General features: G+C 32.6%; 2 non-coding genes across 2 annotated transcripts; one reads left to right on the forward strand and one right to left on the reverse strand.

Annotated features, from left to right (window-relative positions):
- Positions 1 to 2,123: 2,123 nt before the first annotated feature.
- Positions 2,124 to 2,244, reverse strand: LOC149566993 (U5 spliceosomal RNA). The gene has a single exon (XR_016363130.1). It is a non-coding gene; the product is annotated as a U5 spliceosomal RNA (small nuclear RNA).
- A 126-nt stretch (positions 2,245 to 2,370) lies between these two features.
- On the forward strand, positions 2,371 to 2,443 carry TRNAF-GAA (transfer RNA phenylalanine (anticodon GAA)). The gene has a single exon. It is a non-coding gene; the product is annotated as a tRNA-Phe (tRNA).
- The last annotated feature ends 14,521 nt before the right edge of the window (positions 2,444 to 16,964 follow it).

A 16,964-nucleotide genomic window follows, 5' to 3' on the forward strand; every position in this document is an offset into this window, starting at 1 on the left:
AACACAAAAGCGAGCATAAGTTATCATAAAGTCTTGAGTTTGTGTTATTGATCCCATTAGTTTTCTAGGGACTAGTGAAATAGAGTGAAGAATATTTACCCTCCATAACTCCAAGGGAAGCATTGGTAATCGAACCCACGCAGGCATACAAGAGGGGATCTCCTCAATAGAGTTAAAGCCTACATGTCATGGCTTGATAAAAAGTTCCACCTGGTTAAAGAAATAAGGGCCACATTCAAAATCCTTATTCATATTTGACATGTCGTAAAAAATAACCAAAAAATAATTATTCACCACTAGAAAAATATCTCTATCCCTTCTGCGTTCCAAACCCGTTTCACCCAAGACTCTAGCACCGTTAGAGAAAAGGCGAAGACCCAAAAAGTTATATATTAGTTAATGATTACACCAATAACCAACATCCTCTAAAACCTCCTTAGAATGAATAACCAAAACTAGTTGATCAATAGATATCTCCAAATATCCATTCACTTTTTTAATTGAATTGTCCCCTTTGCAAATGGTGCACCCTCCTCAAGTAAAGATTTATTAACCTTATCCTTGCCACTGGTATGCACCAACGAGATGTGGCTCTACCATCTCCAAATCCCCCAAAATTATTTGAGATTAGGCTAGTCCTTGATTCTCCATTTGAATTAAGGATAAGTAACACAGAAAAAAATGGTGAAGAGGAGGGAGAGGAGACCCACCATCTCAATCCACACTATCCACACCTTCTACAAATACTAACAACAACTGGGAAGGAGACTAGGGCATCCAGGCCTTAGCACACATCAAACTACCACACAATATCACATTTTCTTTGTAAATGTTGTTCCTTAAAACAATTTGATACTTTCTCCCATGCATTTGTTTGGGCATCACATTCAATATACTTAAGAGTACTATGAAGATATTGAAGAAATCTTCGTAGAGATGGTTAGGACTTGATGTAGCATATGAAGAAGACCACGGAAAATAATCTTTCTATGTAGATCATACTTAGTAACTTATCTAATTGGCTTTTATAGCTATAATTTTTGGATAATTACTTTCTCACTTAATTTAAAGGAGGACTCAAGGTTTCTTCCCATGGACTTTAGATATGAGGATCAAATTATATGACTATTCAAACTAAATCTTAGTAAAGCTTGATAAGGCTTATATACTAGTAAAATATAAGAAAATCGGCTAATTGTTAACATAAGCTTATTAAATACCAAGATAAATATCAAAATGATCATCGATGGTGTTATTAAAATACAATTCATTAAAAAAGACCAAAATCATTTTTTTAGATTGATGATCCCTTAATAATTGATAATTACTCAAAAAAAGACCATCGCTATAATTATAATTAAAATATTTTTTTCTAATTGAACTTGTTGTTTATCAAATTCAAATGAAGGCCATCATCTTAAACAAACCAACACTATTATATTTGAACAACATTTTATCAAATTCAAATGAAGGACATCATCTAAAACAAACCAACACTATTATATATGAACAACATTCATCTTTATAGTTAAAAAGGCAAAACCTAATTATATATGAAACATTGTTGGTTGAAAACAACATGAATGTCAATATTCAATATTGTTTTCTATAAACTATTTTTTAAGATTGTTTTCCATAAACTATTTTTTAAGATTGTTTTCCATATACTATTTTTTAAGATTGTTTTAAACATGGCAACACTATTATATATGAACAACATTCATCTTTATAGTTAAAAAAGCAAAACCTAATTATATATGAAACAATGTTGGTTGAAAACAATATGAATGTCAATATTCAATATTGTTTTCCATATACTATTTTTTAACAGTTGTTTTCCATATATACTATTTTTAAGATTGTTTTAAACATGACAAAAGATTGTTTTCCACATAAACTTTTCAAACAAGCCAAACCCTTTGCCAAAAACTTTCTATGTAATATTTATTTAAACAAACAACTTCGCCAAAACAATCAAATCACCCTTTACTTATCATCAAACTCTTATCATTTTTGAGAAAATGTTGATTGATTTGATGGTTTTGGAGAAATTTGATTACTTTGGAAAATGTTGATTAAGTTCAAGTCATTGACCAGAGTAATATTTAGTGTTGGTGTTTTGGGCTCCTCTAGAAGTAAAGAGGTGGCCTCCAAAAATAGGCGTATGCCGCTGTGAGTGGAAAAGACACGGTATTCTTTAGTAAAAGGCGAAAGAATAGTTCGCTCTGTCTTCACCACACGGCTCCGTACAAATGTTAAAGACGAACGGTATTTTTATACATCTCCATTCGCTCAATTCTGTTCACCGCAACGAATGTGGGATTAATATCTAATAATTTTGACACTTCAAATATCTGTTTTTCATTGTGTGCGGGGATAGCTCAGTTGGGAGAGCGTCAGACTGAAGATCTGAAGGTCGCGTGTTCGATCCACGCTCACCGCACATAATATCACTATCAGTGTCGAAATTAAGGGGGCTACAAATTGGAATCCTACGGCTCACTTTTTACACCTCATATCAATTGGCGTTTCAACTTAGTAATGAATAGTTTTACTATACCAATGATTATAAAATACTCCAATGTCAAATAGTCTTGCTTGTCCGAAAATAATATGTTTTTAATGGTATGGTTTTCTTTCCCCTTTGATCGATTGGCATTTCAACTTAATCAGGTTAACAATAAGTTGCATAGGTAGTGAATTGGCAAAAGCTATTGTTCTCATCAAATTATAGCAATCATAATCAAAACAAAAACAAAAAAAATTAGTCAATTATATCAATTAGTTATAGTGGATTTGGATTATGATTTGTTCTATTTTGTTCAGAAAATCACCTTGCATATAGTAGTTAATATGATGCAGATTTATTAGACTGAAGTGGGGAGATATTTCAAGTTTTCGTATATTAGAGCGGAGTATTGTAGCAATCATAGTCAAAAAAAAATTGGTAAATTATATCAATTAGTGTAATCGTATAGTCGATTTGGATTACGATCTGTTCTATTTTGCTCAAAAAATCACCTTGCATATAGTTGTTAACATGATGCAGATTTATTAGAGTGAAGTAAGGAGATATTTCAAGTTTTTGTATGATCCGATGCTAGTTTTAAATGGAAAAAAAAGGCATCCAATTTATTTGCTTTTTAAAGGAACTGACGACTTATACAGAAGATCATTAAAGAAAAAGTAAGGAGGAAATATGAAAATAAAAAAAATTGGAATTATTCATAATAGAATAAATAGTCTTTCAACTGCAATCCAGAGCAGACTCGTATTCTTCAATATCTCTGGTATAAAGAAGAACAGATCGGACATTGTGTCGAACTAAATATGGGCACATACATAATCCTTTTATTTTGTTTATGAAAGATTTTATATATTTCACGGGTGGATCGGTACCTATCGATTAGAATCAATATTCTAATCGAATTTCAAGTTTTTGTATACCGTTCAATTTCATGACTAAAACACCATTATGAAGAGCTAAATATGGGCACATACATAATCCTTTTATTTTGTTTATGAAAGATTTTATATATTCCACGGGTGGATCGGTACCTATCGATTAGAATCAATATTCTAATCGAATTTCAAGTTTTTGTATACCGTTCAATTTCATGACTAAAACACCATTATGAAGAGCTAAATATGGGCACATACATAATCCTTTTATTTTGTTTATGAAAGATTTTATATATTCCACGGGTGGATCGGTACCTATCGATTAGAATCAATATTCTAATCGAATTTCAAGTTTTTGTATACCGTTCAATTTCATGACTAAAACACCATTGTGAAGAGCTTGTATGTGCTCTGCGTGGAGCAAAGAGTTCTACATCATCCTCATCCATTTTCCAGGGACATCTTTTCCAATCTTGTTGCTCATTTTTTCATAGGATGGTCTATGGGTGGCTTCACGTTTTTTAAATCTTTCAAAGAGGAATATTCGCTGGAGACATAGTCAACCTAAGGTCTTCACTTTGGACAACACTATGAATTTTAATCCCTACCTTTCTGAGTTGCCAATGGTCAATTGTTGCTTTCTTGAGGGCCAGTCCCTACATCTTTCTACATATTGTATTTAGATTTTCTATATATATATAAATACTAAGATTGTTTCCCATTGTAAAATTTTACCTTTGATGATATTGGTATTTTTATTTTGTTGCCTAAGGATATTGGTATTATGAAATACCATTTTGGGGTCTTATTCATTCCATGACGGTCCATGTAGCTGTTCATCCATGTTCGTATAGTGGTACATCTTACAGTTTTGATCTCATATTGTAAACAATGTCTGTTACCTCACCTAATGCTCTACTTACAAGACCTTCTTGTGTCCAGATATTGGTGTAAGAATAATATTTTGATCTTGGCCAACGTAATACTTGAGCATCAAATATTACTTCTTCCCTCTTCTACTTCTTCTTAGCCTTCTCTTTCTTTATATCCTCCTCCTCCTGATCCTTGTCTTCCTTTCTTCTCCACCTTTTTTTACTCCTTCCTTTATTTCTTCCACCCTCTCCTCCTCCACATCCTCCTTCGCCATTACCTTATTGTAGTGCCTGCTCTTGTTCACATCTTTTCTGGACATATTGTTGTTATTATTATCAGACTATGTTAGACTAGTTTTATGTTGATGGATTATGTAGTGCCTGCCCTTAAGTCGCATTCTTGATATCATTGCCAAACTCTTTTAGGCCAATTTATGTTTGATGATTAGTATTATTATTTTAGAGATTATCAGATGTTGTTTTACACTCAGTTTATTATATGATGAGATTACTTGGTACTCTATATTTCATGCATGTATGATGATTATACAATGTTTTCAGATATTGATGGTTTATTATCACATGTGCCTTCTTATGAATACTTACCCCATACTGCATGTGTATGGTGTGCGTGTTTGTTTTATTTATGTATGGTGTTTCTGATGTGGTTAAGGAAGGGAGTCGTAGTCACCTGCTAGTCGGGATCTACACGATGCACCACTTCTTGTCATTGTCTGTTTAGCTTAGAATATTGTTTTTGTACATGCGTAGATTTTATGCAGGTTGCAGGTACCGGGTATCGACTTCCCTGAATTGCCAGGATGAGCGTACCCTATCACATTGTCTCAATGGTAAGAGAGGGGAGATAAACTCTTAAGTCCAATTCCTAAACCCTTTAGCCAATTGTCCTAATTGATAATTAGGACAAGTATCTGAGTTAAGTACCCTCCGAATGCATCAAATGATGTAATTTCAGGATTATAACCCTTTTTGTTTGATTTAGTATATGTTTTTCTATGATGGGTTTCATATGTTGTTATATGAGTCCTTGCTGTGTTTTCTATTAATTAAGTCTAATTAAAAAGATTAATTAATGATTTAATTTAATAGAGAATTAATATGATATCTTTAATATTTAATTAATTGAGAAATTAATTAAATAAAAGAATTAAATTTGGAAATTAAAGTTCAAAGATAAATTTAGAACAGGATAATATTTAGTTAATTTAATAATAATATATTTGGAGTTCATTTTTAAATAAATGCTAAATATTATTGTTATTTAAATTAATTAAATATGTTATCAATTAAGTTTCTAAAATAAATTAAAAGATTAAATTATAGAAATTAATAATGTTATTTTAATTTCATAAAGTGCATATGAGTTAAAGTAATAAATTAATTTAAAATAAAAGTCAAGTAGAATATTAAATAAAGTTATTTAATAAATCAACTTAATGTGCATAAAAGATGAATGCAAATTAAAAGAAAAGATAAGAAAAGTTAATTTGGAGTTAACTCAGTTGTGTAAAGAGTCTTCTCGGGTGAACGCACAATTAGTGCCCCGATTTGAGGAGAAAATTGCTTATCACAACTTTGGGGGTTCATTCTAGGGGGACACATATTTGGACGGGAATTTTTGGGGAGACTACTTTTGGAAGCAACTTTCAGAAGGCTGAGACCAAGAAAGTTTTCCAGAGGAAGGTTATTGAGGGAAGCGAATTCTCTTACAATTCCTGGAGATTGCATAATAGCATCAAGATCAGGTAGGGTCTTGTGTTTTTTATTATCGATTAAATACGCAATTTTCTTTTCCTGTCTTCTTCGTGTCTGGTGTTTGTAAATTTGAATTCTCTATGATGAATGTTTAAACATTACAATATTGAAATTTATCAGATGCTTGTCAATAAACTTCCGTATACATAAGATTTAAATGGGAAGGGTTGAATCTAAGACTGAAATTCTAAATTAGAAGTTCGGATGGTTGGCTTATATTTTCTATATCAATATAAGGAAGAAAACAAGTTTTCAATATATTTATATATATTAAAAAGAATTATTTTATATATATATTTAATAGATTGAATAGCAATAAATTTTATTATAATGATTATATTTTTTTTAAGATAAAAAAATATATACATATATGTAAATTTTAATTAACAAATCTTTTTTTTATATACAAGTTCTGATATAAATAAAATAGTTTTTAAAAAATATATATATATAAAAAAAACTAATAATCAAGTATTGGGGAGGGGCGGCTTAACCACCCCCTGCCCCCTTATTATATGTAGCAGGCGACTGCTGTACGCAGTCGTACCTGCTGACGCAGGACGACTGCGACAGCAGTCCTGTCCTACGTATAAGGCAGGAAGCGATTGTTAATCGCTTATGTTTTTTTTTATATAACCACTAGTTTGCCATTTCGAATTTCGGGTTTGGTTATGATAATTTTTAATATTATAAATTATAATTAATATTAATAATTTTTAAATTAAATTAAATTTATGATATTATTTAATATTAATTTCATTATTAAATTTCAATAATATTTTATAATTTGTTATATTAATAACAAATGTAATATATATTTAAATAAAATATTGATTAATATTAATTAATATGATTTAATATTTAATTAAGAATAGAAGTTATTATTATCGAGTATTTAATTATTGATTTTAATAAAATTGTAATTATTTTATTCAAATCATTAATGGATATTATCTGATAAAATCGTATAATTAGACTATTGACTTAATGAAAGTTATTAATGAGGGTTTAAATAAAGATGATTTTTAATAAAGTCATAATTGTTTTATTTAAAATCATTAAGGAGCATTTTTATAACTTAATAAATAAAAGATTATCTTTAGAATATTTATAGGGTAATTGTACAATCATGTAAATATAGAAATGGGTTAATTGTAAGGGCTAATTGTGAAAACTTAGTTACTTGAGATAGACATTAAACTGGAACATAAACCTTATCTTAACTCGATAATATACTTTCAAATCCAATCTGTGAGACTTTGATGTTTTCTATGTGTTCTCTGTATTTTGGGGTTGTTCTAGTATTGACCAGTTTAAGTTGTTACCAGAGGGTCGAGATTGTGAATGTGATGTCATGATGATTTGGTCTCGATCTTTCTTAACCCGACCATGGTGATGTGATGAAGTGCTCTATGACATGATTGTGTTTACTATTTGTTATTGCTTTCCAGTTTCCTTGTGTGAAGTTGAGATGTATGTATTTGAGATACCTAACTTAACCATTTTCGAGTCTTGATCAGTTATATTTGATAACCATTTTTGAGTCTCAATCAGTTATACTTGGATTGCTTTTCAGTCGTTTGAGAGGACTGAAGTGTTTGTTATGTTCTTGATGATGTCATGTTTTAACTTGACCATTTTGGAGTCTTCGATCAGTATTGTAATTTACTATTGAGATACTTTCTGGTTGCTCATTGGAGAACCATTGGATTTTGTGATTTATCATTGATGCCTTCAGTTGCTGATAGAGAACTGTTGTGATCATATGATTATTATTTGATGCTTATCTGTTGCTCATGAAGAACTGATGTAATTTTTGTGGCTTATCTTTTATGATGTTTTTCAGTTGCTTGTATAGGACTGAGGTGATTTTATTATGATTCTTTGATTCGTGATTTCATGAGCCTAGGGTAGGTTATCTATGTGTAGTGTTGGGAAGTGGCTTGCAATGGGGATCGGGGCCCTAAGAGGCTGCCTGGAGTAACCCATTGTAAGTTGTTTTAATAAGTGAAAACATTTACATTAAATGAGAGGAAAATGAACCTAACAAGATAATTATATGTTCTCTCCCATGCCTTGAGTGCTAGTACAGACTAGGATGGGGTAGAGAGAACGCTTGGTTACGACCTTGCATTTCATAGTATGCCTCGTCAGTACGAGAGGATACTAGTGGCTGCAGGGATCAGTAGGGACCCGGGATTCCTAAGGGATTGCTCGGGTAACTTCTACGTGACTTTTGTGATGACACTTTTCCGCTTGCATAGTAAGTTTCCTACGTGTCTTTGTGGTGCCTCTGGGTCTAGATGCCTATCTATGTTGGAACCCTTGAGTTAGTATACTTTTAGGATTTCCCGGACTTAGAGAATACTTTTGTTTTGTGTTTTGATACCTTGTTTGGGACTTGAGACTATCTCCTCAGTGCGGTGGGAGTGGACCATTTAGGTTCCACGCGGTCAGGTGGTAGTGTTTTTTACTCTTACCATTGAGATCCGTTCCATGGTCACCGTGGCTGGAGTTTTCGTGATTGGCATTTACCTTCACTATGTTCTTGGATTATTATGATGGATGGTTAGATTTTATGATAGATGTTTTATCATTATGGATGTATGGATGTATCATGTATAGTGAATAGTTTCATATATTTTTACTGTACTTTGTATCATAGATTCGTGGAGGTTGATGCATTTCTATTTTTACATATGTATATTCTTTTTAAGCCTTTCATACCCTGTGACTTGTACAGTGGATGATTGAGCATTCCGAATTAATTTGCCAAGAGGCATTCGGAACAAATGTATATTATGGACATTGGAGTTTTTGATTATTCTTTCATATGTATGTGATAGTTGTTAGACTTTGAATTAATTAAATTTAAACGTGACTCAACGTCTTGGGATCCTTAAGAAATGTAACTTGCGATGTATGTTTGTCGATGATTACATGTTATTGCTTCCGCTACTATGTGTTTGATATGTATGTTATACTTTCTTACTTAAACAAAAAAAAATGTTTAGCAAACTTAGTGAAACTTTAGGTTAATTCTTTTGGATCCCTTGGCGGGGCGTTACAGATTAGTGGTATTGTTTTGAGACTACCAAATATTATATTATGGATTCAATGGATATATGATGAGATCATTTAGACTTTACATTTCATGTATGCATGATGATCATTACATTGCTTTCAGTTATTGTTGATGATTAGTTAGATGGTTTATTATCTCATGTGCTTTATATGGATACTTACCCCATACTTGCATGTGTATGGTGTGCGTGTTTGTTCTTATTGTATGGTGTTTCTGATGTGGTTAAGGAAGGGAGTCGTAGTCACCTACTAGTCGGGATCTTCACGATGCACCACTTCCTGCCATTGCCTGTTTAGCTTAGCATCATATATATTGTATGTACATGCATAGTTTTTCTGCAGGTTGCAGGTACCGAGTATCGACTTCTCTGAATTGCTAGGATGAGCATACCCTATTACATTATCTCAATGATAAGAGAAGGGAGATAAATTCTCAAGTCTAAATCTCAAACCCTTAAACCATTTGTCCTAGTGAGGTAGGACAAGTATCTGGATATTTTACCCACCGAATGTGTCGGATGACATAATTCGTGATTTTTAACCCTTTAGACTAATTTTGTATGAATTGTTCTATGATGGGTTTTCATATTTTATCTTGGAGGTCTATGGTGAATTTTCTATTAATTAAGTCTTAATAAATAGATTTAATTAATAAATTAATTATTTGAAAAAAATTAATATATAATATCATGATCTTTGATATTTTGATTATAATGAGAATTAATTGAGGAAAAAGAATTAAATAAAAGAAAATTAGAAATTAAAAATTAATAATAATTATAAAATAATAATAAAGTAATAAATAAATAATAATAATGAAAGTTATAAAAATATAAATAGAAGTTATATAAAAAGTAAATTAGAGTTATAAGCTTGTCTAGAAGTTAACGCACCTTTCTATTTCTCATATGTCAACAACACGGGGGTTAGTGCATCAATTAAGCACATGGTGTCTACAACCTTATGACTCATGTAGAAGGTTGGAAAAGACACATGCTTAGTTGGTGACACCTTCTAGTTGTTTCTTGAGACATTTTAAGTGTTTCCTGAGAGCTCTTTATATTCAGGCATTCCTAGAAGCTTAGACATAGCATTTGGAGAGCATTTGGAGCATTGGAGGGCTCGAGAACTCTGAAGAAGGGAGGAGTTTGCTCTGTGGGTTTTCTGAGGAAGAGCGAATTAGCATCAGAATCCGAGTAGATTCTTGTGATTTTACTTATGCTACTTCCGCATCTTGCACTTCCTATCTTCTTCGTGTCTTCCATATGTATTCTGAGGATTTTTCCTATTTTATTGTATGCATTCTCAATATGGGTAGTTAAAAATTGATTATATGCATAGATCTGAAGAGAACACGGGACTAGGGTTTAAATTGTAGCCAAATCCATTAGATGATTTATTGAATAAATTTGAGATCAAAAAACTTATAGGAAAATTCTGAGAATTGAGACCTTTAAATAAATTGTGTATATGCTCATTGTAAAATATACATGTTTATATTTTCGAATCTATATACATACATACATACATATATATATATATATATATATATATATATATATATATATATATATATATATATATATATATATATATATATATATATATATATATATGCTGTGATACTTAATTAAACTCTGTGAATATATATATATAAATACACACACACACACACATATATATATATAGAATAATCGTATTGTATAAATCGCAGTGATGAAACTTTATTTCAATTTTGAATCGCAAATTGTATCATTGAGGAAACGTTTTATTAAAAACGTATATCGCAAATCACATTGGCACGTATAACAGGACTGCGACGACAGGGGTACACTGTACCCGCTGTCGGCGCAGTGCCTACGGCCGCAGGTACTGCGTATCGCGGCGGGGGGGTTATTGTTATATATGTTTTGTTTAATATGGATGTTGGGGATGGCAATCGATATTGTTAATTCGATTTTTATATTTTATTTTTATAAAATGATATTACTGTATATATATATATATGTATATGTATATGTATATGTAGATGTAGATGTAGATGTAGATGTAGATGTAGATGTAGATGTAGATGTAGATGTATGTGTGGGTGTGTGTGTATATGTAAATATGTATATGTGTGTGTGTGTGTGTGTGTGTGTGTGTGTGTGTGTGTGTATTAGTTATAGATAATTATTTTATTTAAAATGATTTGTATAGATGGATCAATCTGTAAAAGATAAATGATTTAAAAATATGAATAATAATTTATCAATTATTATTAAAATGAAGAGATATTAATAATAAACTTAATTTAATTTAATTTAATTAAGGTTAATTATTAGAACGTGTTATAAGTCAAAGTTTTGAAATATGCAAATTTTGTTGATAATTTTGGATTCATTGGGAATTTCATTTTTCAAACAAAGTTTATATAAACAAAATATTATTAGATCAATTAGAAAATTGAGTCTAATGGTTTTGGGGAGAAACTTTTATCTATCAAACAAATACATGGGTTAGGTAAAACGTGCAATTTCTCCACTTGATATCTAGATGGAAAAATGTAAACTGAAACCTCCACATTTATTTCAAGTATGTAAATTAGCAAAACCAAAACATGTATTTGCATTGTGTATTCTTTATGCTATTGTTTTGGGTTTTGGGTTGACTAGTGTTGACTAGTTATAGGACGTCTACCAGAGGCTTGGGGGTTATGTGATTGTGATGTCATGATGATGTTTTAATCTCGATCTTTATAAACCCAACCATGGTTATGTGATGAAATGCTCTATGTAATGTTTGTAATTACTGATTGTTATAGTTGAGATTCTTATGTATGAGACACTTAACTTAACCATTTTTGAATCATCGATCAGTTATCCTTGGTTATTTTTTCAGTCGCCATGATGGGGCTGAAATGTTATTCTATGATGTCATGTTGTGACATGTTTGACTCAACCATTTTGGAGTCTTCGATCAGTATGATTTGAGATATATTTTGGTTATTGAGAACCAATGGATACTTTTGATTATTAGTGACGCTTCAGTTGCCAATAGAGAGCTGTTGTGGTCATGATTTTCTATGGATGCTTGCTCATGGAGATTTGATGCTTTTATGCATATTTGATGTTTTTATTATAGATTATCTTTTGTGATTTTGAGATTTATGATTCCATGAGCTTAGGGTAGGTTATCTGCTTGTAGTGTCGGAAAGTGGCTTGCAATGGGGGCCGGGGCCCTAAGAGGCTGCCAGGGTAACTCATTGTAAGTTGGTTAATAAGTGAAAACGTTCACACCTAATACTAACTAAATGAACCTAAAAAGATAATTGTTTTGTTCTCGCCCATGCCTCGAGTGCTTGTACAGACTAGGATGGGAGTAGAGAGAACGCATGGTTGCGACCTTGCATTCCATAGTATGTCTCGTCAGTATGAGAGGATACTAGTGGCTGCATGAGGATCAGTATGGACCTGTGGAGTTTAGCTAACTGCCAGGGTAACTTGTACATGATATATGCGATGACACTTTCCCACTTGCATAGTAGGTTCCTACATGTCTTTGTGTGCCTCTGGGAATTAGATGTCGGTTTTGTGTGATGGAACCTTTGAGTTAGTATACTTTTACTATTCCTGGACTTATAGAGATTTATGCTATGTGTTTTGGATAGCCTGTTTGGGACTTGAGGTTATCTCCTCAGCACCGTGGGAGTGGACCACTTAGGTACCACGCGGTCGGGTGGTAGTGTTTTTCCACTCTTATAATTTGAGATTTATTGAGACATCGTGGTTGATGCGTCCTTCGTGATGGTGGATATGTATCCTTTCATTGATGATTAGCATATGTTAGATGATGTTATCTTATGCTTATATTTGCATGTTAGATTACTTTCTGCATATGATATAGTATATGTTAAGAGTGACATTCCCACTATGTTAATATCGATGATCTCTTCGATGATTTGGAATGTTACACATGAAGGGATGGCTAGGGCCCACGATGGTCTAATGATGTTATTAATGGTTGGGAGGAACCGTGCACTTAGTTTATTATGTTTGATCTTTATGATGGATGTATATGTCTTCTATGATGATGTATCATGTATGACATGTGATTATCTTTACTTTGATGTATCATGGATTAGAATAGGATGATGTACCTTATTTCACATATGTATATTCTTTTAAGCTTTTCATACCCTGTGACATGTACAGTGGATGATTGAGTATTTAGAAATGTAATGTAAAACATTGGACTTATCATTATTATTTCATGTGGTTGTTTTATTAGATGGATTCAATAATGTTAGTTGACTTAGATGTAATTCAACGTTAAGGGATCCTTAAAAAATGTAATCTGTTATGTTATGTTTACTTTTAGATGGACATTGATATTGCTTCCGTTATGGTGTATAAGTTATTTGTGGTATTTACTTTTATGTTTTTAAAAAAATAATAATAATAATGTTACCAAACTTAGTGAAATTCTAGGTTAGTTCTTTGGATACCTTGGCGGGGCATTACACTTATTCTCTTTCTTCTCTTTCTTTGCCCTCTTCTTCTCCTCCTTTTCCTTTTCTTCTCGATCAATGATTTGTCATCATCTTCTCCTTTTTCTTTTTCTTTTTCTTCTTTGTTCTTTTTCCTTTCTCCTCCTCCTCATCCTTCTCCTCCTCTTCTTGTGTTTCTTCCCCTTCTTCTCTTGCTTCTTCTTATGCTCCTTCTTCTCCTCCTGCTCCTCCTCCTCCCCCACCCTCTCTCTCTCCCTCGGCCACTGCTCCCCCCTTTCTTATGTTACTCTTCCTCCCCCTACCTCCTTATTTATCCCTCTCTTCCTCCCTCTTGCTCCCTTTGCATGAGACATTAAATGATTTCTTTTACATAGAAAATAATACATAATTTCTTGATCTATTTCTAAATATTTGTCAAATATGAGTCAAAAAGAAGGATAAAAATTGATTCTATATTACCAACCTATCTTGCATAGATATTGGCATAATTATGCTTTTACAAAGTAATAATTTACATTATGGTTATTTAGATACAATTTCATTAGAATGTGCATAACTAATTGTAGATATTTTCATTGAATGAAATATTTGTAAAATAATTTATTATAACAATATTCAAATAAAATATTATAACACATTTTATTAAATAATTTTGGTGTTTGCGTGAATACAAAATAAAGCTTACAATATTCATTTAATTTAGACCTTATAGTTGATTAGAAATATAAATATAGATTAATGTTAAAACTTATTAAATTTTATTCAAAATATGGATGAAAGTTTAGTGGTTTCATGATTATTGTATTATAATATATTTTTAGTGAAAATAAAAATAATTAAGCAAAATATTTATTAAATTAATTCATATGACAAGGAAGAAAGAAAAGCAATTCAACTTTTAATTGATGAACACTAAAACTTGTATAATAAAAAAAAACCCAATTACTTTATTCACCAAAGAAAAATAAACAAAAAATGAACAAGATTGTGCAAGTCCAACTTACTATCATATTTCCCTAAACATTTTGTATAGAGTTCCATAAATTGTGTTGGAATAAAAAACATTTTCAATTATTACTAATTTTACCATTATCTTAGCCTTCATTTCGTTAATGCATTTAGTAGCAAACATTATGAAAATCTTTAGAGCTAATTGCTTTATTAAATGTTAGCTTTGACAAATTCAAAATATGTTCAATTGATGAAACACTTATGCACAAATGTTTCAACAATGTGCTATTGATACAAATAAAGTTGAAGGATTGATCTAACTACACTTATGCACAAATGTTTCAACAATGTGCTATTGATACAAATAAAGTTGAAGGATTGATCTAACTATTAGCTATTTTTTGAACATTAACATCACTAGTTTAGTTAGAGATAATTTGTAAGTCTACTAGTGACCTTTTGGATGGCTCCCGCATGCGTTCCCACCCATGGGTGTTTTCTCTTTGGGCGGACTGGTTCTCCTGCCGCTAGGATTTCTGTCGCGACACTGGTTGGGGAGGGTGTGGGTGTTGCTACGTCTCCATCTCCTTCTTCTGGTGCGGCCACTTCTGTTGGTGTTGTTGTGTCTGGGGCCAGGGGGTGTTGGTTCTTCCTCTTACGAAGATGTTGTTTCTTTTGAGGCGGATCTTCATCGAGCTGCCCCTTCTGCAAGTCAATCTTCTGGAACTTCAAAGAAACGTGAGGCTACTCTTGTTTGTGTGACTAAACCTCTTTAGGTTTTGTTAGACTCTGCTACAGTTGATGAGATTCTCAAAACATAAGAGGTTTTCTCTTCTCATGCTGCTATTTTTGGATTTAGGGTTTTTGGCCTTCCCTTCCTGCCCTTCATGATTAGATTGTTGGGATGTGGAGGCCGATTTTATCTACAAATATTCAGATTTACCCTGTTGCTAAGGGCTTTTTTATTGTCAAGTTTGAAAATGTTGAAGATAGGAGGACTATCTTGTGTGATTACAGTTTCTCATGGGAGGATCGTTTCCCCCTGATGGCCAAACTTTGGCATAAGAATTTTTACCCACTTACAGAATCTTTTAATAAGATCCATGTTTGGATTAGGCTTCTGAATCTTCCCTTGCATCTCTGGTTGGATTCTGTTTTGGAATCTATTGGGAGGGCTCTTGGGGATTTTTAGATTGTGGATTCGATGACCTCTGATGTTATGCATTCAACGGTTGTGCGCATCCTGGTTGAGATGGATGTCTCTAAGGGTCTCCCTGAGAAGATTTGCCTAGGTTCCCCACAGGGTGTTTGGACTCAGGTTCTGGATTACGACGATCTTCCTTTTCAATGTAGGAAATTCCATATGATTGGTCATGTGGCGGCTCGTTGTTCTTCTGATAAGGCAAGATCAAAGCGTTCGCCTACCTGGTGGATGGGTGCTTCTGATGAGCATTACACTATTACTAAATCTTCCTCTATTTGGGGACATGATGATGAGGGGCCTCTTGCCTTAGATGGTTCGGAAGATACTACTCCTGATGTTTTGGATCAGCCTGTTTTGGCGAAGGCTCTTGCGTCCCAAACTGTTGGTCATGTTGTTTTGCATGCTGACCCTTTTTAGTCTGTTGTCTCGGGACTTGTTGTCGTCTTTGGACCTACAGTATCGACAGTTTTGGATTTGGATTTGCCCAATTTGGCCTATCCTATGGAGAGTGTTTTGTTGGATGTTTCTTCGTCTCTGGTTTGCCTTGTGGATTCGCTTGTTTCTTCAGGGAATTGGCTGAATGATGCAACCAGGCTAGAGGATGGATAGACAGCAGTAAAAGGAAAGAAATCTAGGTACTCCATCCCTCCCCTAGATATGAATTTGCGATCCTACAAGGGAGGTTCTAAATCTAAATCTAAATCTTAAGCTCCCTTGTTGAGGATTGATGCCGGTTGTGGTGGGAATTTGTTGGTTGCTCCCTATCTTTGTATGGTGATTCTCACTGTTGTATTTGGGTCGTTTATTGTCATATCTTTAATTTTGTTGCACAAGGTTTCGGATCCTTTCAAAACCTGTTTTTACTTAATCAAAACTATTAACTATTTTTAAAAAATTGGTCACCATTTACCCAACACTTTTTAATAGACTTTTAATTAGTAAAAGAATGTAGATGATAATTGGTACTCTTTCTTTAACCTATTCTTTTATTTTAAGTTTATGTGAAAAAAATATATATAATCGATATTATGAGAGAAATTCTATTATTTTTCATTTTGTGTTCACATTTTGATGGTGGATCACAAATTGATTAAGTGATTAAATGCAAAAATGAAAAGAAGATAAACAATTTCAATGGGTTGATACTATGGTAAAATTTTGAGCAAGATAACAAGATCGTCAAAGC

This window comes from Cupressus sempervirens, chromosome 3 (genome assembly GCF_028749045.1).
Source record: "Cupressus sempervirens isolate cs-2001-9-10 chromosome 3, ASM2874904v1, whole genome shotgun sequence".
In the NCBI taxonomy this organism is placed as follows: domain Eukaryota; kingdom Viridiplantae; phylum Streptophyta; class Pinopsida; order Cupressales; family Cupressaceae; genus Cupressus; species Cupressus sempervirens.